This window comes from Ambystoma mexicanum, chromosome 10 (assembly GCF_040938575.1).
Source record: "Ambystoma mexicanum isolate Mex_15411 chromosome 10, UKY_AmexF1_1, whole genome shotgun sequence".
Classification (NCBI taxonomy): domain Eukaryota; kingdom Metazoa; phylum Chordata; class Amphibia; order Caudata; family Ambystomatidae; genus Ambystoma; species Ambystoma mexicanum.
In genome coordinates, this window is record NC_090932.1 from 836698936 (window position 1) to 836725655 (window position 26720).

Genomic DNA, 26720 nt, shown 5'->3' on the forward strand with positions numbered 1-26720 from the left:
TTGTTTTTGTCATCTTGAAACATTACATTGGGCTAGATAATTATTTGTAAGTCTCATTGTTACCCAATTTCTGCACAACTTTAATTTATTTCTGCTTACAGTGTTCTCTTTGTATGCTTAACTTTGTCCATGTCTGCGATGTTTTAAATTGAGACATCATCCCAATTGACAATGTGTGACTTTGACCAAACAAACGTACATTTAGGGATGTAGTTCTTTTTTTAAAATTCAAAACATTGACTAAGACAGCATCAACATGTTTCTGCACATTTAGAGAGAAAATAGTCTTTGAGCATTAATGTTTTACATATATTATAGAGGTGTGTGCTTTGATTTTCTCTTTGGTCTTAAGTTAACAATCATTTTGAATACTGGAATAAAATGAAACCACAACTCATTATTTAAAATGTGTCCTTTTGTACACTCACTAGGAAATCACGTAATACATGGAATACCTTCCATAGATCCATTGGAAAAGGTTTCACAGGAAGCAGAATTGCGAAATCTGGACTTCTGCCCTGCACGAGTACAAGGATGAGTAGAAGCTAAAACTTCTACTCAGCCCTCACACTTCTCCAAACCAAGAGCCAAAACAATCACAAAGTAGCAATCCAAACATTGAAGAAAAACAGTCCAGAAAAAAATAATGTCCAGTCAAATTTCTGTAAAGATATATATAGTCAAAGTAAACGCACCATAGGCAATAATAACATAATAATTAAATAGAAGATACTACAAAAGCCCATCCCTTTAGAAAAAACACAGAATAGGCGAGATAGCAAGATGTAGCACTCTGGGTAATTGTACAAGGGGAGAAAGGGCAATAAAAAACAGAATGTTGAAAAGGATGTGTTCTTGACGTGCAAAAAGGAATTAATAGGACATAGCCAGTTTCTAGGGCCCAAAATGGACAACACTACTTTTGCAGTGTCTTTGTGGCTTGACAACGGTGAAACGAGCTCTTCGGTGCTGTATCTGGTGAGTGGGTCACCTTGATTGTATTGCCTGTTGTGCACTCAGAATTATGCAGTAAGAAGGGGAATACAGTTACTACCCGAGACATTTTTACAACAAGGCTAACTAGGCCCATGCCAAGGGGCACAGATTGCTGGTTAAGCAGCATGTTATTGCAATTATTTATATTTGACTGATTGTCATTTATTAACTATACAGCCATGTTTGTCTGACTGATTCAAAAGCCTGCGAGTAATGTTCAGCTGTTAGCAGTCATTCCACTCTAACAGCTAAAGTATTTTTGTAATTGTGATTGTAATTGTTTTTTTGCAAAGTGCTTACACACAGGTGAAGTGCTTCAAAGTGCTTAAAGGCGGGAGGGGTTCAAGGGAATACAGTGGTTATTCTTAGGCTTTGAAGTTTCTGAATGATCTAACAAAAATAACTAGCATTCTAGGCCTGAGGCATTTCTACTAGTGCAAGTGCATGACAGGAGGGAAAGGGAGAAGGGGGAGGGGAGGGAAAGAGCATACAATAAACTGCCGTACCAGGTCCAGAGTTGTCAGATAGTCCAAGTGCATGACAAGAGTGGGGAGAGATGGAGGGGGAGGAGGGGTAAAGGACATACAGAACAATAAACTACCGTACTAGACCTGGTGACAATCAGATTGATTGATGATTCGTCATTGTAATGCGCCTATGCACAAGTGTTTCGGGCACAACCAGGCTGGGAGGAGGGCGAGACAAAGGGAGCCAAACTTGTAGATACACTTTATTTTAACAAAAACTTTTGTTTATATATGTATAAAAAAAGAAAATGTGTATCAAACCCAGCATGCTTCAGAGATTTAGTGATTCAGTCATACAAACGTCATAGATGTATATGACAGATATAAAGCTCTTCGGTCATTCTCATCTTCCCAAAATGCTCTTTAATATGCAAAACAGCCAAAACCTCATTTGTTTTATTGGTGCCACTTCATATTATGTTTGGAGTTCGTTCTATGCCTCTTTCAACTCCAATTCAGTCCCTGCCAGCCTAAAAGAGGCCTGGGTATGCCCAGTTATTAAAACATTTTGCTAGACCCTGAGATAGCCAATAACTGCAGATCCATCACCACCATCCAGTTCCTGCTTAAAAAACTGAATAAGATGGCCAATACCCAAATCCAGCCATTCCTAGAAGAGAAGAACATCCTCGGCAAAAGGCAATCTGGATTCTGGCCAGGTTATGGGACAGAATCTGCCTTACTTGATCTCAAAATACAACTTGGCGACATTAGGTACAAAGGCAAACCGGCACTTTTTCTCCTGCTAGATCTATTGGCTGCCTTCAATCTTGTCAACCATGTTATCCTCTGCAAACAACTCAAAAATGCTGCCCACTTCTCCCCTCAAGACATAGCCTGGATTGAGTCCTTCCTCAAAGGGAGACGTATGAGGGTATTCTCAGACTCTGCCTGTGCTGCACCCACTGCCATCCTCTTTGTAGGCACCAAAGAGATGCTCAACAAACTCTCGCCACAATACTCTACCTTCAACATTGACAATACAACTGTCACAGTATCACCATCAGTTAAAACACTAAGGGCATACCTTGACGCTTCCTTTTCCATGACACGCCAGGTCAATGCCATCTCCTCCTCAGGTGCACTCACCACTAAAATGATCAGCATTCTGAAACCCTTCCTATCAACAAAGAACTGCCTTACCATCGCCAGGGCCACAGTCGGCACCAAACATAACTACTGTAATGCCCTCTTCATAGGTACCTCTTCCAAAAACATCAAGAAAATTACAAGTCACAAAACAACGGCCTCTGGGCAGCACTGAGCATCCCCAAAAGGGAGCATATCACCCAGGCTAGGAGAGAGGCGCACTGGCTGCCGGTCCAAGAGTGCATCCTTTTCAAAACATTTGCCATCACACACAAGTGCCTTTCACACAATGCCCCCCCCCCGAAAGGATCACCCTCATCACATCCTCCAGACCCACGAGGGCTCACCTTGCCAATCAGAGCTACGTACCATCCTTCAAAAGAGCCAAAGCAGGGGGCTTCAGCTTCCAACACCCAGCACCCAAAAACTGGAATGCTCTGCCTACAGAACTCAGAAATGAAACCTCAAACACAGTATTCTGAAAACTACTGAAAACGAAACTATTCACTTAGCTATACCTGCCGACCATCCTCCTCCTATCTGTAACTGAACTGCCTGGCCACCCTGTCTACTCCACTGTAACCAATGTAATTGTTCCACTGTAAGCAAGGAAACTGTACTTCTTCTATGTAACTACTGTGTATTCTAAACTGTCATGTAACTGTACAACCAAGCCAGAATTCTGTAACAGTGCCACAATGCCCCAGGGCCGCTGTGCGCTTTATAAATTTAAATAAATAAAAAGAAAAAATACCCAATACAGACATACACAGTTAAAAAAATAGGCTTTTTCCTTCAGAAAGATAAAAGGTTAAAAATGATGCATCAATTTAAAATATTAAATGCATTCCTATGCTTAAATCAAGCAGACAGTTCCTGCAGGTGGCACTAAAAGGATGCTCAAAAGCAAGCACTAACTTCCATACCCATCCTCACATTTAAGAGGCCGGCAGCTGCCCCAAAAGGTGCAAGCATGAAACAGATCACAGGGAAGTTAATATGGTGAAGAGAAAATTTGAATGCGGAAGTGCATCAAGAAACCTGTGAAAGAATACAAAAGCCATAGAAGGGTGAGAAAAAAAACGATGTCCATCATTACAATACTATTGGTCTGGAAACAATGGTGTCGGTAAGTTCACCGGCACCCTTGTTTCCGTACCAGAAAACTATGTGTTTGCCTGTCGTGGCCGCTGTGCCCGACAGGTCTGACCCTGCTGGGAGCAGCAGTCACTGTAGGCAAATCCTTCATGAAAGCACTGGCACTGTTAGCAACAGTGTTGGGGCTTCCGTGCCCCCACTCCAATAGAATCCCATAGGACTCTATGGGAATGGGGACTTATCATGTATCAGCACCTGATTTCCCGTGCAGCCGGACTCATAATGAGCCGGTGGCACTGGGAAATCAGGTGGCGGTAAACTATTACGGGTCTGGCGGCAAACCGCCGGTAGCACCAGCAGGGTTACTGCTAGCCCGTAATGAGGCCCTATGGGCCCGATTCATGGAATATTTGCCCAGTTTCAAGGTGAATTTGCACTGCTGAAAAGTGACTTTGCACAGCAAAAATATACTTTGCACGGTTCCATGAATCAGGGTTTGTGTCAGCAGCGCAAAGTAACTTTTCAGCTGTGCAAATTCACTTTGAACTGAGCAAATATTCCATGAATCGGGCCCTATGTGTCTAAGGCAGACACCGTTTCACAGCTGTGAAGGTTTCCTATAAAGATAGCCATTCAGCCATCTTAACAAACTCTGCACAGTGCTAAGCAGGCAAATGACATCCCTGCTGGGTTTATAATGTGCCTTTGATGACATTCTACTGCACACTCATTACTACCAGGAGAAACAATTGCAAATATGTCACACACTCCATAAGTTTGATGTTTATAAGTAATCTTTAGATTAATTATATTTTAAATACAAGGTAGGACTTTTACTGTGAAACAGTTCTTCAAATGACAGCAGGACATCTATATCTATTCCCACAATTCTCAAAATGTTCTTATGTATTGTACAATCCAACCAACTCTACAGAGTAAACAAACATTTTAAATTACCTTAAATGCAAGCTGGCATGACCGCAGCCTAAATAACACCTACAAAGATAATATGGTGCTGGAAAGTCCGGTCCATTGCTCAATTTTATTCTTGGAGTGTTGGGTATTTAGAACATTTGCACAAACAGCAATGATGTAAATAGTATGTACTACTCAATTTGTTGTAAAAGGTGCCTGCATTGTGCAGTTAGGAGGAATGCAATTGCTTCCCACACACAAATGTTAAGGATCATCCTTATCCATTACTCCACTGCCAAAGATTCCAAGAACCTTCTCCAACTGTCTTTACTCTACAGAGGTGTCCATGCCCAGGCAGAGTTTACCATATATTTTGCCATATACTAATGGTGTTTCAGAGGTACATCAGCTGCAGCAGGTAACTTGCCTTATTTCCCTTTTGTCCCTCTCTAACACCAGAGCTGTAACCATTAGAAGGGGGTTGAGATGGTTGAGTTAATTATATTCAACATTTGTACAAGATGTGCCTGTACAACTTGTATATATTCCATATGTAAACTTCACCATTTGACAAGATTTGATGTAGAAATGTAGTTATGTTGCATTAATATTACAGACCAGTCTAGGTGTTTCTCATACAGTGACAGCTTCTCATACAGTGACAGAAACCAGATATTAGTATTGAAACCAAAATTCCTTGCTCCAGCCTTCTCTCACTTTTGTCCAGTTGGCAGACAGATTATATTCATATTGCTTACTCTAAAAGATTAGTTTTGCACGTAACCGAAAATAGTCAATTAACCACAATTACCTCAAGTGCACTCAACTGTAGAACACACTGCCTTCTCCTAATCTTGGCCAGCAGAGATCTGAACACACTCTTTCAACTAAAATGACATACAAAATGTCATGCTTGAATTAAAAGAGAGGAAGCAATAACGTTCTAATCCCTGCAACCTTAAAAATGTGTAATAATATTGTGGAGCCAAAATCGGGGACAAAATGAGGATTAAGGATCATAGTTTTTACAACCCAGACAGCGTTTGTTGAAGGGGCAGAATCTGATGAAGATGCAGAGTCTGGCAGAGGTGGAGTAAAGTTGGGGGGTATGCACTTCCATGGGCCTAGGGCAGCAGATAGCAGAAAGCCTAAATATGCCACTGGCAATACCAAAAACTAAAACAAATGCACAAACAGCTTTATTCACACCATGCATAGCTTACTCAATTCTTGAACAAAATAGTTTCGACCTTCTTCACGCATGTCTTCATGTTATTCTTGAAAAAGATTAATGAAATCTCTAAATGTATCTTTCATGGCAAACAGCAAAGATATTCCAGTGACATACCCTAAGCTATTACCTCCACAATGAACAATAATCATTTTTGAGTGTTTTCAACTCAACATGTCCTGACTCATAGGTAACACTTGATTCCCTTTCAAATCATGAACGTAACAACATAGGACTTCTAACATTTCAAAGATGTGATTATGTGAGATACCTAGCTGCTTTGCATACAGCTCCAAAGAATAAACCCAGACATCTCAAATGATCCAAGCAGTCTTCTTGTTGAGCTTTGTATTTTTAGCAATGCAAAAAAAGAAATGAAGCACTCAGTCCAACTCCTCCTCTGCATACTGAATGCCCAACTGGCTGGACCCTCCAACGTCTGGAGACATCTGCAGTGTTCACATGCACCACAGTACTCTTTCCTGCAGGTCATGAAAGAGTGCCCAGATGGCAAGTGTGATCTGTCCGCTACCGGCATGTATCCAAGGACATCAGGAGTGGGACACATCTTCTCTTTTTACCCTTATCTCTGTAACACACTTTGATTGGCTGCATTTAATCATTCACAAAGCCATTTACCAATCATATCCGCAAGCCCTCTATCTAAACTTCTCACTTTAGCTCAACAGTGCAGATGTAGCTTTCAACTCCGAGAGTGCATGTGAGTAATATCTAATGCAGCATTTAAAATCACTTATGTTTACATTGTGTCTGCTACATGACCTACTAAATATGACAGTGCACACTTCCCTAATTGCTAAACATCTCAATTGCAAGCTATGAAAGAAAAAGACTGGCTTTTCATTTTTTACGTTGTCCGTAACAAGGCCCCAAAAGACCATGATAGTGCAATATTATCTATCTGCTTGCTTAAAATATTAATAAAATATAAATTGTAACTTTTTTCTGCACGCCATAACATGACCATGAAAAATAACGTCATCAACATCACCATCACCCTCTTCCTCATGTCAGTACCCTATCAGTAATCTGTTAAATTATCATACCGCTCTCGTCTAAATCACAGTACTCCAATAGTCAAAGATTGTCTTTAGCAATCTGTTAATAAAAGACCCCTCTTGATTCAAACTCTCTCTTCCTCTACTCAGTACCCCATTAGTAATCAGTTTCAAAATCCCCACCTCCCTATTCCTTGTCTCAGTATTGCATTAGTATTATGTGGTATTATCCCCAACTCCATCTTGCTGACTCCAGTTACCCAATAGTAATCCATTCCATAACCATGCCTTTACCTTCAGCTCCATCTTCCTCATCCTAGTACATGAATAGTAGTCTATGCAGTTACCCCTGCCCCCCTAGTCTACAGTGCTTGTATGTTGCATTCCTACAACCTGCCTCTACCTCATAGATTAACTTATTAGAAATATGTTACATTATCCCAATGACCTCTTCCTCATCTCAGTACCCTATTTATAATGAATTGCTAAACACCCACCTCCCTCTTCCTCACCCCAGTTCCTCATTAGTAGCCTATGCCATTCCAACAATCTCCCTCTTGCCCATGCCAAACCCAACCAACATGTTACATTGTCTCCACCTCCCTCTTCCTCATGCCAGTCCCTAATAGTACATTTTCAATATCTCCCACTTTTTCATCAGACGACTCCAATACTCAAACGTTCTCATCAGTCATTAGTTACATTATCATTACATCTCTAATCTTCATCACTCTACTCCAAGATTCAAACTCACTGTTCCTCACCCCAGTAGCCAGTGAACCCATTACATAACCCCCACCTCCCTCTTCCATGTCTCAGTACTGCATGAGTATTCTGTGGCATTATCCACACCACCTCCTGACTTCGGTAATCCAGTAGTAGTCCATTCCATGACAATGGCATTGCCTCCATCTCCCTCTTCTTCATCCCTGTACCCAAAAAGTAGTCTATGGAATTACCTTCAACTGCCTCTTCCACGACACAGTACCCCATAGTAGTAATTTGCATTCCTGCAGGCTCACTGTTCTTCATATCAGTATCCTGATAGTAATATGTTACATTAACCCCAACACCCTCTTCCTCATACCAGTTTCCTATTACTAATCTGTTACATTATCATTCCCGGCGTTTCTGTCACAAACATGTATTTATGTTTTAGACTGTGTTTTAGAATTGATATTTTGTGTGACAACAGAAGGTTCTGTTGTTTTTTAAACCTTGATATATTTGTATTTTCTTGAATAAAATGATACTGTGTTTAATGAAATAACTATGACCCCATGTGAAATGTATGTGACTGTTGATACTTTCTCACTACCTTTTGTTTACTCGAACATTATCATTCCCTCCATGTTCTTTATCACAGTACTCCAATACGCAAACATTCTCATTACAAATCATCTGTTACATTATCATTACCTCCATTTTACGCATTATAGAACTCCAAGGTTAAAAGTCTTTCTTCCTCATCCCATTACATCATAATTAATCCATTACCTAACTCCCACCTCCCTCTTCCTCATTTGAGTATGCATTAGGATTATGTGCCGTTATAGCCACCTTCACCTTCCTCACTCCAGTAACCCAATAGTTTTCCATTCCATAACCATGGCATTAAAGTCAGCTCCTTTTTTCTCATCCAAGTACCCAAATATTAGTCTGTACAATTACCTCTGCCACCCTCTTCCTAAACACACTAACCCAAAAGTAAGTGTTTGCATTCCTACAATCCCCTTTCTCAAACCACAATCCCATTAGTAATAAATCACATTAACTGAACCTCCTCTTTCTCATCCCAGTAACCCAATAGAAACTTATACATAAGCCACATCTCCCTCTTTCTCGTGCCAGTACCCCATTAGTTGCCGGTGCTATTCCCTCAAACTCTGCCTTCCTCAGCGTATTACCAAACTTCTAATATGTTAAATTAATCCCACCTCTCTCTTCTTTATCCCAGTACCGAATAGTAATTCAGCTTCCATAACCTGTAAAAAGTCCTAAAGCAATCACACTCAGATAACTAAAACTTCATTATTTATTTCTCTGATATGTGCAAACAAACTAACCAATTTGAAAAATGTTAGTCCTCCTCCTGAATTCCCATCACTAAAAATGATCTTAAGAAAAAGCGTCTCTTCCCAGATAATAACAAAGACTAATAACAATGTGTTGGAACCTAATGTAAATATAATTTTTATTTTTTCCAGCAGTTACAATAAATGCCAACTAAAACACGCATCCTTAGAAAACAAAGAAAATACTGGGCAGCTAAAAACAAAGGGGAGTCATAGATTGAACCTCCACTAAACAATTCAATATACAAGCAAGAGAAGAAATAACTTCCTGCTTGCAAAATACAACACCAACCTTCAACATAACTATCATTACTGCATGTCTTTAAAAAAAAGAAGGGTTATAAATTACCTCTTAAAACAATTTCTACATAGGAGGAACCACAAATAAACACAACAGACATGGAAACCTTAACTTCAATTGTCAATATGGTACCAAAACAAAATTCCCAAGAGTCAATTTTGGAAAGAAAATGCTGTCATAGCGTCCCCAGCAAACTTGTACACAATTCTGAAAAGTCACATTCCTCGCTGGTGAATTACCAATGAAAACTCCTTTTAGATGCAATAATTGACAGGACATTCAAACCAAAAGTGAAAACTATACATATCTGTTTTAAACAAAATGAAACCATTAACAAAACTAATTAAATGACTACAAACAAGCCTACAGTCTAGAACAACACATTCAATTGGCATAGATACACATGGAAGAGGCTATGAAACAGTAGGAGAATCTATTATGAAAAAAAAAAGAAACTGTATTTGAAGACAGTTCATCTAGTCTACAAATGTTTATTACAAGATCTAAAGCAATATATTAAAGTAAAAGACTAGAGTAGAATCACAACTCTAAAAACATGGACTCCTGTCCAGTATGCATTCAGTATAAGGACATTGCTTAGGCTACATTTCAGTGAATCCTATAAAAACATCTTTAGTCATAAACACATGTTAGGAAAAAAAAACATTCTACAATACACACTCGTGTGCATAAATCATACAGTGCTAAAAGTCCAGGGGCCTCATTACGACCCTGGCGCTAATGGTTTAACGGCGCTGTAAAGAGTGTCGGCGCCGTTAAACCATTAGCGCCTGATTACAAGGCCCCTTAGTGGGTTGGAGGCTTTAATGCCTGCTTTTTGCAGGCGTTAAAATCCAACCCGCTAAGGGACCTTGGAGCTAATTACGGCAACCGTAATTTACGGTGCCGTAATTAGTGCCTTCCCCATCCCCATTATGCCCTATGGGGCAAAATGGGAATGGAGAAGGGCAAATGGTGAATGGGGAATTACCCCCCCTCCCCCGCCAACCTTGTGATGGGGGCGGTAATTCTGCCATCCACCATGCTGGAGACCGGCATGGACCATGGTGCTAATAGCACCATGGTCCAGCACCTGGGTCGTAATGAGGCCCCAGGTCTAGAATAAAAATAAAAAAACTCTATGACTCTGATCTTGGAGCCCTGAAATGAAAGCGAAGTGCAGATTGGCAGACAGAAGTGGCAAACTTCAGGCTCGCCCTCTGACAAACTGACATGCTGCCTGCTCCAAAAGCAATACAGACTCTCAATCCATGCCAAGAAAAGATCCCACATTCAGGCACAAGTATCTGGTGCTTCCAACAACACGGCTGAACTTTTCAAAATCTGCAGGGAACTAGCCAACCACCAAAACTCAAGTTATCCTGAACAGCCTTGTTACTCACCCTCCCAATCCTTCCCACATCTCCTCCCCTCACTTGCCCCCTCACCCTCTCCTTCCTCCATCCCTTCCTTCGCCCCTGTCACACCTGAAGAAGTTGTCTGCTCCATGAAGGTCTCTTCCAAACAGGCCTCCCCTTGCTCAACCAGAACCATCAAGGACAACCTTGGCTCTTTTGCCTGCACACTCGCTGACCTCTGCAACCACTCCTTTGCCACTGTTTTTTTTCCCTCTACTCAAGCACTCACTTGTGCGCCCCCTCCTTAAAAAACCCTCAGCAGACCCTACCTGTCCAGCCAACTACCATCCTATCTTCATCACCCCTGGAGAAGTTGGCCTTGCCCCAACTCAACTTGCACACTGAACTTGTTTGTGGTCTTCACAACCATCAATCTGAATTCCGAGCATCTAGAGGCATGGAAACTGCTCATCTAAACACCTGTGAAGAACTGCTCGCATCCCTCGATGCCAACTCCCCAGCTGTCCTCATCCTACTTGATCTCTCCTCTGCCTTTGACATGGTCAACCACTCCATCCTCACACAAAGGCTCCAAGACATCCTTTATATCTTGGATCGGGCACAGGACTGACTGCCCTCCTTCCTAACTGACCGCTCCTCCGAAGTCATCCTGGGCAGCTTCTCCTCTCCTACATCCTTCTCATGTGGTGTCCCACAGGGCCCCATCCTCTCCCTCCTAGCGCTTCAACATCTACCTTACTCAGCTGGCTCTTTCTCTCCCAACTTTCAGTGTTATGCAGACAACACACATCTATTTTCCAAACTTCCTGCTGACCCACTTGCACCTTCCATCATCCCTAATTGCCTTTCTGCCATCCAGGCCTGGTACACTTCCAATGATCTCTACCTCAATGCCAACAAAACAGAGCTCCTTCACATTGGGTTCCCTGCTCCCACCTTCTTCCCTTCTCTCTGGCCTTCCTCCATGGGGTTACCCCTTATCCTTTTTCTGGAACCAGAAATCTTGGAGTCATCCTTGTCTCCTCTCTCTCCTTCCTCCCTCACACTTAGGATATTGCCAAGAAGTCCCACTTTCAACTCTTCCTTATCAAAGGAATTCTACCTTTTCTCACCTTGCCCAAGAAGCTCAATGTTATCCAAACCCTTATTGTCTCTACGCTTGACTATTGCAATAGCCTCCTCCTTAATCTACCTTCTTCCACTCTGCAACCTCTCCAGCTAATCCAGAATAGGGCAGCAATTTTGAATTTTAAAAATGGCTCTGCAAAGCATTACGTTTTAAGAAGAGAAGATATATGCTGAAAAGAGGGAACCCCATACTTCAGGCACCCTAATTCTCTGTCTTAATCAGCTCATTATCAAATAATCATGTTACTATGCAACATGGGGCAACACTGTGTATGCCTGAATAGCTTACCAATAAGTACATATGACCAACTGGACATGTTCACTGTTTTTTTCTCTTTTTTTTAAGTTACATCAGGTGCACTTCTATTTATCTTCTCCCTTTCTCTTGTTTCAGAAAAGATACACAGATGCATTTAATCCTTTTCCAGCCAGTAATTTAACTTCATGACACATTTACAAAAGTACATTTTCAAACACTGTGGTCATCACCTTTGGAGATTTTCGCTATAGTATAGTGTCATTCTTTTTAGAAAATAGCGCCATATCGAAGTTTAATTCTAGGTTTATATTGCCTTCATTTTAAATTCATATATTATATTCTCTTTTATCTTTGCATTAACTTTACTTTTAACTTTGGATACCTTTGCATCTTCATCAGACAATAGTTTATTGTGACACATAAGTCATAAAACCGGCAGTAAATACAGACTTTCAAATTGTGAATGCAGATAAAATCAAGTAAAACAACTGTTTACATATATATATATATATATATATATATATATATATATATATATATATATATATATATATATATATATATATGTATATATTATATATATATATATATATATATATATATATATTTATATAAATATATATATATATATTCAGTAAAAAAACTTTGTTAAAGGGTTACGTTGCGCTACTAAAAACCTATGAAATTCAGTGAAAAAACATTGTTAAAGGGACGTTATGTTTCAAAGTAAAACCGAAAAACCCCTGAAATTCGGCAGTTATGGTAAGATAAGCAACCATAACTCGCGCCGCCACCGTGCACTGCTAACACTAACACCCAGAACATCAAAGATGACATCACAAATGTCATTGATGACATCACTGATGACATCACATGTGCATTTATCTTTCATGAAAAGTCTGTACAAGGGATTCTTAGTGTAATGTTAATAAAAAAAGTGTCAAAGATTATTGGAATAAATATCAAGTGCTAATCAGTGCTGCATGATCATAGAGCAGCATTACAAATGTATGGTGTATCTCTCGGAGTATAAGTCTCATACCATTGACAACCACGATCTACGAGAAATACTATACAAATCTCCAATATTTCTACTTGCAGCTTGGTCCATATCCATATACATGAACAGAAAGTACAGGTATGCATATTTTCTACACAGTACATGAACACATTTTCTAACCGACTTTTACCTTCTATAATCTGAAAAATGAATGGACGATCATTGTTTCATTGTCCTAAAATGACCTGTCGCTTACAAACCTTTATATCATTTAATTTCTTCATACACACACACACACACATGCAAATACTATTAAACTAACATTTTTGAAATAAAATATATACACGACATATAATCACGCAAAATAACATACACACTCTATGATCAAATCTCAAACAATAATATTTGTACAAACACATAATTGGTTTTAATTTTTTTAGTTTATATAAGTACTTACATACATTTATATAGGACAAGCAGATTATGACATTCACTCATTGTTACGTGCAAAAGCAGCCTATGACACATAGCTCTCAACTCACACGCTTTTGGTGGGTGTCACCCGCCTTGTAAAGGACTGACTCACCCGCCAAGCCTCCTGCACGCACATTCATTCCAATGGGCGTCTCATCCGCCAAAAACAAAATCAGGTGATTTCACCCGCCTTTGCGACACACATGGTTGAGCGCTATGATGACAATGACTCACTATTACGTGGAAAAGCTTAGTTACAAGAATAGTGGTATACGTTGGTAGATTATGAATTCCACAAACCATAGTAAAGATATTTTCTTTCCTACTCTTAGTCATAGTATAGTTTTAATGGTTTTCAGGAAGGCGCTGAGCTTTTCAATTTAACAAAATCTATGTCTAAAATGAAAACAGTGCTATATAGCAACCAAATTACACATTTTTCTTTTACAATTGCAGTGAAGCCCATTCTCCTGAATAGAATCAGCCGATTTTGATTTACAAAGAACAACTAAGAAGCAAACTACTCATTTTTGAAAAAAAAGTAAGTAGATTGTTACCATAATATTTGATTTATAACTCACCCGCACTTTACGGTGCATTCATGGTATTTCTGTGCCTAAAAATAGAGATTCTGCACCATTCTGACCAAAAATCCCCCCCGTCTTAAACAGTGATCTCCTGTCAGAATGGCCCTCAAATTCCTATTTTTCGGCACACAAATTACCCAACTCAGCCGCTAGAATGTAGATGTTGTAGAATAAACAACTGTTTTAATTGTATAGCTTTACCTATATTATATATTCTTCTCCACACCACTGGCTTACTTTTTTCTGTCATCTGAACCCCAGTTTAGTAACACATTAATTGAAGAATACCCATCCCTAGTAGTTCAACTTCCCAAATCACAATCACACACCATTACATACATCTTCATCATCTTACTCAAACAATCATGCACACAACACAAATGCATTGCAGAAAACCCCAACCCATACCTTCTGTATTTTTTTCAACAGACGCTAAAGAATGCCCACCAAAAAGCAACTCCGTAGAAAGGAACGCAGAAGTATAGCAAATGAAAATAAAAGTCTCCAACATAAACACCCATCTATAGCAGAATTTGTGAAAAACGTTGAAACACAAGAGCTAATACAGTCATGTTGTGAAGCAGAAGAAGTTTCTAGTGCAAAAACTTTGCCTCCTCTATCACAAAGTAAAACGACCCAAAAAACTATTAACAGAAAATCAACTATCACTACAAATAAAACATCTTCTATAAATCTTGATATAGTACAAAGTAAGCATACCAAGAAAAGTATATTAGACAAAATGTACCATCACAAAGTCCTTCAAAATCTGATAAAAACAGGAGAGAAACCAGGTTCAACACTTCAAACCTATCGTAGGAAAGTAATCTTAGAAGCGTTGATAGACAGTGCAATTCTTCTCAAAAGAAACTTATTTATTGTTGTGTTAAACAGAATTAAACCACTAACAAAACTAATAACTAAATTTCAAAAAAGACTTCTCAATAAACGAAATGTGAACAGAAATAACTTCTTAAATATCTGTGGAGGTGAATGGAATCACACTACAAGCACAGAACCATACTTTAATGAAGAAGCGTACAAACAAAAGCAAACAAATACAATTGCCATACATAGCAGTGGTCGAGGTTATGAAAAAGTTAATAATACCATAATGGAACAAGAAGTACTCCTTACAAAAATATGCCCTGAAAACTTAGATTTACCCCTCCATGAAAAGCAAAGACAAAATCAAAATTAAAATACTGCAAAGTATGGATGCTTGTCCAGTACTCAAGCACACAGGACTGCAAGGACATTCGTTGGCCTGCATATCAGGAGCTACTTGCAAACAACCTTCCATGATATCAAAAGGATATCAACACATCATGCAAGTATAGGAAATCTAGTTTATAAACTGTATTATGAAAAAAGTCCTGCTTTAGCACTAGCCAAATTAAATAACATTCTTCTACATGGTACACCAAAAGACCTACTAGAAGAAATCGAGTATATACAGAAAAAATATTTTGGAAATGAAACCCACTTACAAGATGAATTAGCTGTCAACCAACTTCGTAACAAATCTGCACATGGCAACCTTTCACTAAACACATACAAAAAAGAAATACTAAAATTTCAAAGCACTTCAGCTGAAGTACCAAACCACGTGTGTGTATGTTGCCGCAGAACGTGTTATAAAAGTAACACAAAAACTATAGACCTTTCATACAAAATAGAAGACAATGAAGATTCTAAATGGTTTGAATTAGCTCTCTACCTTATAGCAGAAAACAAATACGAAATAACTGACCCCATAATACTTTGCAGTTACTGCACTACCAAACTTGACAACAACCAAACTCCTTCACATGCTATCTCAAATAACTTGGAATTACATCCACTACCAAAACTCCTTCAACAACTTAATATATATGAGAACATCATAATTCAAACAGTTCATCCATTTCGAAGCAATAATACGCCTTCAACCAAAAACTGCAAAATTACCTCCCTCTGAATTAGTGAAAGGTATTCGTGGAAAAGTAGTGTATTTACCATTAGATCTAAAAGAAAATGTGCACACTCTAGGAGTGCAACGTCCAATGCAACAATCTTTAATTATCTTGGTAAATGGAGTACCTACAAAAGACAAAAAAATTTGGCAACAACTGGTAGATTTACATAAAGTTAGAGCAATATCTCAAAGAGAACAATGATTATTACAAAGAAAGTAATATCGAAGAAAACTTGAAAGATACAATGGAAATAATTCAAGAGACACAAGAAACTGGTCAATTTGAGCTCCTAGATCCTGCTACAATAGCAAACACTTTAGACCATTATACAATTCACCCATTGCACTCTAATGACACCATAGAAGATGCACTGGAAACGTACCAAATGCGTCAATCAAAAGGATCACCAATCAGCATATGGGAAAAAAGTATAGAAGCAAGTGCTTTTCCTCAACTCTTTCCTACTGGCAAAGGAGGAGGACACGATGATAGACCTGTTCAAATATCAGCATCAGAATATCGCTCATTACGAATGTATTCTGAAGATCCCAGATTTCGACAAAATCTGGAATACATATTCCACCTACTCTTTGAAAGTGAACTAGCAACTTTATGTTACGGAGTTGCACACATATTAAAATCAGGATCACACTTTCAAAATATGACAGCCACACAACGTTTACAAAAAGTTCAACAAAAAGATGAGGTTTTACAGGCAAATCTTACAAATCTATTAGCAAATATGCGAGGTACTAAAGAGTACTGGTTTCGACGCCATGGAGATGTACGTTGTATGATAAGAAACCTTGGCCCACCCACTTGGTTTGTTACATTAAGTTGCGCAGAATATGCATGGGAAGATTTACATGCTTTCCTACGCATATCAAACGAAAACAAAACAAACATAGATATACTAACACCTGGAGAAGTTTGTTCTCAGGATCCTGTTAATGTTTCTAGATATTTTCACCATCGCTTCATTGCTATGCTACATTTTATTTGTAATAAAACTGTTCCTCCCCTTGGAGAAGTGCAACATTTTTTTTGGAGAAAAGAATACCAAGCCAGAGGAGTGCCACATGTCCACATGCTTTTATGGATTAAAGATGCTCCTAAATTTGGTCAAGACAGTGATGCCACTGTTTTACAGTTTATTGAAAAATATGTCACTTGTGAAATTCCGTCAGAATTCACAAATAGTGATCTTCATGCAAAAATCTTACAATTCCAAAGACACAAATGTGGCAAATATTGTCGTCGCAAATACAAAAACAAAGGGAAATACTACACCAAATCCCGATTTGGTTTCCCTAGACCAGTTACAAATACAGGTCAAATGAACAACCTCATGTCTTCAGTTAGACATAGTGTTAAAGGTAAGTCACCTAAAGATACATATTGCATAAAAAGAAAGGAATAAGAAAAATATATCAATGATTACAATGCAATCATTGCCCACTTGTGGAATGCAAACATAGATGTGCAGTACATTGCAGACAATTCTACTGCAGTTGCACAATATGTCACAGCATACTTAACCAAATTAGAAAAGACAGAGCTCCAAGACATCTGGAATGACCTGTCATCAGATAAAACAGTGTCTCAGAAATTATACAGCTTGGGCATAAAAATGCTGTCCCATAGAGAATGTGGATCCTATGAAGCAGCTGATTGATTAACTGGTGCTGCATTGTATGGTAAATCTGCAAATATAGTATGGCTAGGTCTTGGTCCAGCTAAATGTAGAAAAAGAGTTCTAAAATCATACGAAGATATAGAAACAATAGCCAAACATGATCCCAACAGCCAAGACATTTTAAAAAACAATTTATTGGACACATACTACCCAAACAGGAGTACCACTTTAGAAACCATGTGTCTATACCACATAGCCCAAAACTACACATACACAAATAATATAAAACCTGATGAGCAAAACCGTAAATACAAAGTGACAAACTGTGATGGCAGCTTAGTAAAACTCACCAAACCAAATTTAATTAATCATATCAAATTGTCATTAAAGACACCTCAACATAAAGAAATATATTACATGTCCCTGCTACAACTCTTCAAACCATGGAGAAAAGAAGAAGAAATACTAGATACCTGTGACTCATATGAAGACGCTTTCAAAGCCAATGAAAGCAGTATAACTGATGTAAACTTTGCACAGTACAAAACAATGTTGCACAATGAACAGCAACATGAAGAGGAACTCCAGGCCCAACTAGATAAGGACACTCCTGACAGTAATCAACCTTCTGTCACAGGAAGCTAAGAACCACTGGGAGAACCACTAATAACAAATGAGGCAGAATTAGCTATGATAGAAGTAGAAAACACCATGGGGGTAATTCATAGAATTAAGCGCACAAGTTGCGCATGCGGCTGGCGCACAGTGTGCGCGTGCGAATCCCTGCGCCAGCCGCGTGCGCCAAAAACCATTTCCGCGCACAGCGTATTCATGGATTCCAGCCACCAAAACCAGCCGTGGCGCACAGTGGCGCAGCGACCTTGCAGCAGCGCCAGTTACGCCCCCAAGAACGCCTTCCGCGCAGGGAAAAGCCATCAAAATCACCAATCCAGCGCAAAGGGCTACGCTAACCCTGTACCAGCACGGCAAGCGGGCTACGTGTATTTCAGGGGTTCACGTGAAGTTTCTCACGCGATCTGGCCTGGGGGAGCGGGCTACGTGTATTTCAGGGGTTCGCGTGAACTTTCTCACGCGATCGGGCCTGGGGGAGCGGGCTATGTGTATTTCAGGGGTTCGCGTGAACCTTCTCACAGCGATTGGGCCTGGGGGAGCGGGCTACGTGTATTTCAGGGGTTCGCGTGAACTTTCTCACGCGATCGGGCCTGGGGGAGCGTGCTACGTGTATTTCAGGGGTGCGCGGGAAGTTCCACATGCGATTGGCCTGGGCGCGTGCATTTCAGGGGTGCGCGGGAAGTTCCACATGCGATTGGCCTGGGCGCGTGTATTTCAGGGTTGCGCGGGAAGTTCCACACGCGATTGGCCTGGGCGCGTGTATTTCAGGGGTGCGCGGGAAGTTCCACACGCGATTGGGCTGCGTGCGGGTATTACAGGGGTGCGCACGAAGTTTTGCACGCGATTCCAGCAGGGTACGTGTATTTCAGGGGTGCCAGGGAGTCCTACATGTGATTTGCCAGTGTGGGTCCTCCCAGGTGTTCCCTGTACACCCTCCACGGCCCCTGCAGGCAGCCCACACCACAGGGGACTACCCTGCATCCCTGGTCATGTCCCGCAGGCAGCCCACCCAACATGGGCATGCCCCCCAGCAAAGGCACATGTCTTCTTGCACCAATGATCACCAACTCATGTCCCCTTGCACCCCCATCCCCAGCACTGTGGGGCACCTGCCAGCAGGCCCCCACCCATGTCCAACTCATGTCCCCCACCACCCCCACCCCCCAGCACTGTGGGGCACCTGCCAGCAGGCCCCCACCCATGTCCAACTCATGTCCCCCACCACCCCCACCCCCCAGCACTGTGGGGCACCTGCCAGCAGGCCCCCACCCATGTCCCATCCATGCCCCCTGCACCTGGGTCCCAACAATCCCCAATCATGTCCGTAATGGCCATCCTCCCCTGCCAAAAGGCCCAACCACCTATCACATCCACCCACATATCAAAGGCAATTACATGTTACACACCCAATGTAAATAATGCAAATGAACACAATAAGAAAAACCACAAAGCAAAACAACAAAAAGAAGTTGAATGTCCATGAAAAAAATCCAAAAAATCCAAGAATCCATAGAAGAACTATATACAAGACAATCCCGGGTCCATGAGCCCAACCAAATGAAACCTAACTATGTCAACTAACTAAAAACTGAACTATATACAAAAAAGTGGCGCATTGTCCAATCGCAACCAAATAAAAAAAATGTATTCAAAGGAAACCTACCACTAACTATATAACTGTATACAATGGCAGCGGGCAAGTCCTGCGGCTCACTCTGTGATGTTGCCGGCCAGGGCATCATCGAACTCCATGTCGATGTCCTGGAGGCGGGACTCTGTCCTGGCCCCGAGGTCTCGCAGGGATAACCCCATGTTCACCTCAAACTCCCTGCGAGCTTCCTCGAGGCACTCAGCCCGCCTCAACGCCCGACGCATGGAGAACTCCGCCCTGACCATGGTGAGCCGCTCCTCTTCCGCCCGCTGCCGCTCCGCACCTATCCGCTGGACCAACTGCTCCCACACGGAAGACACTACCATCCCAGGGTTCTCCTGCCCTCCGGCCGATGCCTGCCCCTCTGATCTTGATGGCCCCGAGCCATGATGCCTCCCACGTCGAGCCTGCTGCTGCCTCCGACGCCACTGCCTCTGCCAGCACGACGGCATCCAGGATGATGGAAACCACCGACGCCGTCGTGCACGTGCCCTGCCCGATGATGCCGTCACATCCTCCGTCTGCTGGGGTCCAGTTGCTGTGTTGTCCACCCCTGCTGGACCTCTGACTCCCGACTGTGGCAGGGATGGGATCCCCACCGAGCTGGCTGCATTGGTCAGGGCAGGTCCACAGGGGGCCCTGGTGGCATCTGGGCCGGAAGACGGCAAGGAGAACGACTGGCGTATAGTCTCCACAGAGGTGGAGATGGCCGCCAGATTGGCCGACACATGCAGGAAACCCCCGAACAGGGCCGATCCCAATTGGGCCACGTCGGCACGGTGCTCTTCGTGAAGACGGCAAGGAGAACGACTGGCGTATAGTCTCCACAGAGGAGGAGATGGCCGCCAGATTGGACGACACATGCAGGAAACCCCCGAACAGGGCCGATCCCAATTGGGCCACGTCGGCACGGTGCACTTCGTGATGCGTGCGGCATCACGAATCACAGCCGTGCGCATCGCGATCCCAATCAGGACCTTCTCCACACGGCCAGGGGTCCCCTCGTCCGCAGGTGGAGGGGAGTCAGATGACATGGACATCCCCTCTACCTGCGGACAGGCCTGGGACGGGGCATCCCTGCTGGTGCAAGGTGGTGCACCCACAGGTTCAGGGACAGCGACATGCACAGGCCTCTCCACGGTGACCTGTGCTGTCTCCTGCCCCTGCCCCTGGACTGCACCACTTGCACCAGCAGGGATGCCCCCACCAGGCCCCATGTGCGCCTCAGTGGCGGCCTCCTCCTCCTCTGTGGAAACCACCAACCTGGATGGCTCCTCGCCGTCTACCGCCGTAGCAGGCCCCTGTGGGGGCTCACCCACCCCTTCCGCTGCAGCCGTGGGGGCATCCCCGCCGCCTTGCTCCACAGCGCCGTCTCCGCCCTCTCCTTCACTAGCCGCTGCGTAGAGGGAGACATAGAACACAAGCATCAGGGTACTGTACAATGGTCCCCTAGACAGGAAGCAATAGCAGATGAGTGCCACTGTCAAAGTACACTTCCATCATGTCACACCACAACACATGTGTCAGTCCAGGCAAAACACACACAGTGACAGTCATGGTGCGTGCCATGGACATTTCAATGCATGTCCAATGGACTCTCGAATCATACAATGTAATGGGACTCACATGCATCATGGGTCATGCCTATCACATGCACACACTTCACCTCAGTCACATCCATCTGGCCCCGTACACCCCAATCACAGTGCATACAAGGATGACTAGGCTGCATCAGTGAATCTGTACATTGTCACAGACATGTGGCATGCATCCATGGCACTCACAAGTCACAGACACGCAGGTCAGGCACACAGACATGGATACCACATATGTATCTGGCATCAGCACCCATCCCTCGCCCCCACCCATGTCCAGGAACAGAGACTGCCATGCTCTCATGTGTGCAATCTGCACAGGGCTCCCCATGTCGCATTCAAACACATGCAACAACCGTGCGGTTCACACATTACAGGTCGCACATGCATTCCCATGATGTCCCTGCACACATACATGCGTACATGTCCTATGTCACACATGCAGGCAAGTATAAGACAACCAGCACACTGCAACATGCCCTGTCTCACACAGCAATGCTTGGCCACTTACCGCTCAACTCCAGACGGGTCTCCCTCTCAAGGACCTGGGCGTGTAGCGCTGGGTGTGCGCGTTCCAGGACCCTCAACTGGATGGAACTCATGCGGCCCCGGCCCCCCTCCACGAGGCGCCAGGCCTTCATGAGGGTCCTGGACCTCAAGTCCTCCCAGCGCTTCTTGACCTTCTGGATGGTGCGGGTTGCCACCCCCTCTGCATTGATGGCAACCACACAGTCGGCCCAGATCCTATCCCGTCCTTCCCTGTTGGCGCGGGACGATCCGAAGAGGGCATCATACTGCCCCAGGACTTGCTCCACCAGGACACCAACTTCGGTGGCAGTGAAGCTGGTGCCCCTCTGCCCCTCTGGCCGGGGGTTGCCACTGGGGTCAGATGTGGATGTGCCCGACATGGCAACCCCAGGGGCAGGAGTGGGTGGGCAACTGGGTCCTGGGGCTGGGCTGTGGAGCGATGTTATTCGAGTCGGGATTCTTCTGTACCAGCAGGGGTGGACACAGCAACTGGACCCCTGCAGATGGCTGATGTGCAGGCACCAAATGGCAGGGCACGGTGGCAGCAGGCAGGCAGGCAGGCAGCAGCAGATGGCACGTGGGAGGCTGCTCGGGGCACTGGGGGGCAGTAATTCGGCCTTCTGGGCATGAGCGTGGTCTTCCGTGTGTTTTCGTGTGGCCAGCTTGATACGGAGTGATTTGGCATGTGAAAATCCTGCACGTCAGCGTGAAAATCGAGGAAAGGCCCTTAGCGCGTAAGCGCGTCAGCACGCGTATGTGATTTCATTGGACCAAAGGCCCTTACAGCATAAGCGCGTCTGTGACGTTTTGCGCACGGGCGTTGCCCTGGCAGGGCTTGGAGATCCCGCGTGCCTTTATGTTCTGTATGTGCTTTTCGTGCGGTGCGTGTGTTTTCCATCCGTTGGGGTTCACACGCTATTACTTCACAGCGGGTGTTGGCTACGCGTTCTTCTACACGCAAGGCAGACGGTGAGTGGTACCCCGCTCCAGGCCGATCGCGTGAGAAACTTCAAGCGAACCCCTGAAATACACGTAGCCCGCTCCCCCAGGCCCGATCGCGTGAGAAACTTCACGCGAACCCCTGAAATACACGTAGCCCGCTCCCCCAGGCCCGATCGCGTGAGAAACTTCACGTGAACCCCTGAAATACACGTAGCCCGCTCCCCCAGGCCCGATCGCGTGAGAAACTTCACGCGAACCCCTGAAATACACGTAGCCCGCTCCCCCAGGCCCGATCGAGTGAGAAACTTCGCGCGAACCCCTGAAATACACGTAGCCCGCTCCCCCAGGCCCGATCCCGTGAGAAACTTCGCGCGAACCCCTGGAATACACGTAGCCCGCTCCCCCAGGCCCGATCGCGTGAGAAACTTCACGCGAACCCCTGAAATACACGTAGCCCGCTCCCCCAGGCCGGATCGCGTGGAAAAGTTCACGCGAACCCCTGAAATACACGTAGCCCGCTCCCCCAGGCCCGATCGCGTGAGAAACTTCACGCGAACCCCTGAAATACACGTAGCCCGCTCCCCCAGGCCCGATCGCGTGTGCAACTTCCCGCGCAACCCCAAAATACACGTGCCCCGCTCGCACAGGCACTATTGCTGTATGTTGCCACTTTTGTAATGCGCCTGCCTTCGTGTGGCGGACGTGTTTGGGCTTGTGCATGTCTTTCGCTGTGCGTGGCTTTGCCCTATTCGATTCCATGAATACGTGTGGTTCGGGTGCGTGTGGGCGTTCCGTCTGCTTCCCTGCAGTACATCCCCAGTTACGCCCTTGTTTTCGCGAGTTGTTCCCCATTCCGCGTGTTACGCCCCGTGTTCCGCCCACTTTCTAGTGTATGCGCAGAGGTTGTGCGCTTTCACTGTGCGCGTCGCGCACGTCTTTCGGGATGTTGCAGTGACGTGTGCGCCATGCACGGGTTTGGCGCACATCCCGAGGAAGACACGCGCAGGGACTTCCATGAATCGCGCGCGTGCGCCTCTTTTTTTCCGCTTGCGCCTGCTTGCGCCTGCTTGCGCCTGCTTGCGCGTAGATTTTCGGCGCACGTTTGTTCCATGAATCGGCCCCCATGTGTCAATATGAAGATAAAGAAGACTTAACTACACTACAATCAAAACTAAACAAAGAGCAACGTAGCATTTTTCAAGAAATAACAAAAGAAATTGCACATGGTGTGCAACATGAAAACAAAGAATGCACCTGCCAAAATTACAAACCTATACTATTGTATGTCAGTGGAGAAGCTGGTTCTGGCAAAACATTCCTAATCAAAATCATCAGTAAGTTCCTTCAATAATTGACAAACAACAAACTGTCAGCTGTTGTCACTGCCCCCACAGGTTTAGCTGCTTACAACATAGGTGGTGTCACTTTACACTGATTGCTACTCCTGCCAGTAGAACACCAAAACAAGTTAGATTATTACAAACTTTCTGCAGAAGCTGCAATGGAAGTATGCAGAGTATTGAAATAAATGAAAATGCTACTAATAGATGAAGTGAGCATGGTGTCCAACCTAATGTTGGCTTTGATTCACCCCAGATTATAAGAAGTACTCAAAACAAATTATGAAGAGGTCTTTGCAGGAAAACACATCATTGTTTTCGGAGATCTTCTTCAATTGACACCTGTAAAAGGTGAGCCTATTTTTAAAACATTAGGACACAAACTCTGCCGTAAAACTGTTGGCAGCATTGGAAATGTCAACCTTTGGCTACATTTCCAATACAGAGAATTAACAGAAAACATGCGCCAATCTGCATATCTCACTTATGCCTACATCTTAAAAAGTATCAGAGTTGGTATACTTTCTAGAGAAGCAGAAGCAATACTGAAAACCCGGCACATTCATGCACTTTATGGTGATAATACATGTGCTACAGATGTTATGGAACAATTAGCCCACAAAAATGTCAATTGTATGGCCTTGATGCCAACTCTTGCAAGCTGTTTCAAATTCAATGAAATAATGTTAAGCAAAGAAATGCAACCAATTATGGAAATTAGTGCCACAGACAAACTAGATGTACATGGAATGACACTACCCATGTGTGACCAAGCCACAGACAGCAGGCTAGGAAAAGATATCAAAATTATCCTTAAATTGCAGAGTAATGCTTAAACGTAAACTTGACGTGGACCAAGGACTAGTTAATGGAGCACTGGGTACAGTTGTTGGCTTTCAAACATACCCACGTGACAACGAAATTCAGTTTGTCAATATTCTCTTTGACAAACTTTCAGAAGTAAAAAGAATAGGACGCTCAACAGCTCGATTCCTTCTCTTCAAAGACATGTATGTACGCAGAGAACAATTTTCTCTAACTCTTGCATACACAGTCACCATTCATAAATCACAAGGTCTTACTCTAGACAAAGCAATGATAGACATTGGTAAAACAGTCTTTAAAGAAGGCATGAGCTACGTAACACTGTCACGCCTACGTACAATTGACGGTCTATTTCTAATAAACTTTGATGCAAGTAAAGTAAACGCTGATATTCCTTGCATTTTAGAATACAATAGACTTCGTTCACTATACACCCCCCATCTACAAACATATCCTGTTCCACAAAAAGGAAAATGTTCTAAAAGAAAACTAAATCAAACAGAAATGCAACAGGATGTAACTGCAAATCCTCCAAAGAGACTAAATGAAACTAAAACTTCATCAAGTACCACAAGCAAAAAATAATCAATTAGGGAAAGTAAACCAGGTACTTCTTTAAAGAAGGAAGACAAACTCCAAAAAAAGCAGTTAGATACAGAACTACCTGGACCATTTAAATTCTCAAATATAGTTGGTGTAAGTTGCTACGCAAATGTAGCAATGAATATTCTATTTCAATTACCACCAATTGTTGACAACATTTACTTACACAGTACAGACCCATTGTGTTTGCAAATGTTAGTACTTCACAGAAATGCAGCAAACAATCCTGACAACACGTATAGTGTTTATGGAATAAGACAACAATTGGACTACTGTGCTGGAATGGTGAAATTCACTATAAACTCACAGGAAGATCCACAAGAATGTCTAATGTACTTACTATTAGTACTGGAAAACAAAAACATACCTATAAATGAAATCTTTCAGATTTCATACACGTGGAAACATACATGCACTCTCTGCAACAATGTGACACAAGAACAAGTCCCCAAAGAGCGCTTTGTCTATATATCAATACCTAATTGTGAATCTGTTCCATTTCAACAACTTGTACAAAATGCAAACCACAGTAGATTATGTTCTACCTGCAATTCGGATAATCGCTCCACATTACTAATACAAACACATAGTAAATACGTAATACTAATGCTTCTACGATACAATGCAGATGGTACGAAAAACAACTGCAAGCTGACTGGATTCACACATGGGGCCTCATTACGACCCAGGCGGTAAGTTACCGCCTGGGCCGTGACTTTACCACCATGGCGTAAACTACGTTTACGCCATGGTGGTTGGCGGATTTACCGCCCCATTCCAACCTTGGCGGGGCGGTAAATCCCCATTTTCCCATTTACCCTTCCCCATTCCCATTTTGCCCCATAGGGCATAATGGGAGTGGGGAAGGCGTTAATTACGGTGGCGTAATTAACTCCATAGTCCCTTAGCGCCATGGATTTTAACACCTGCT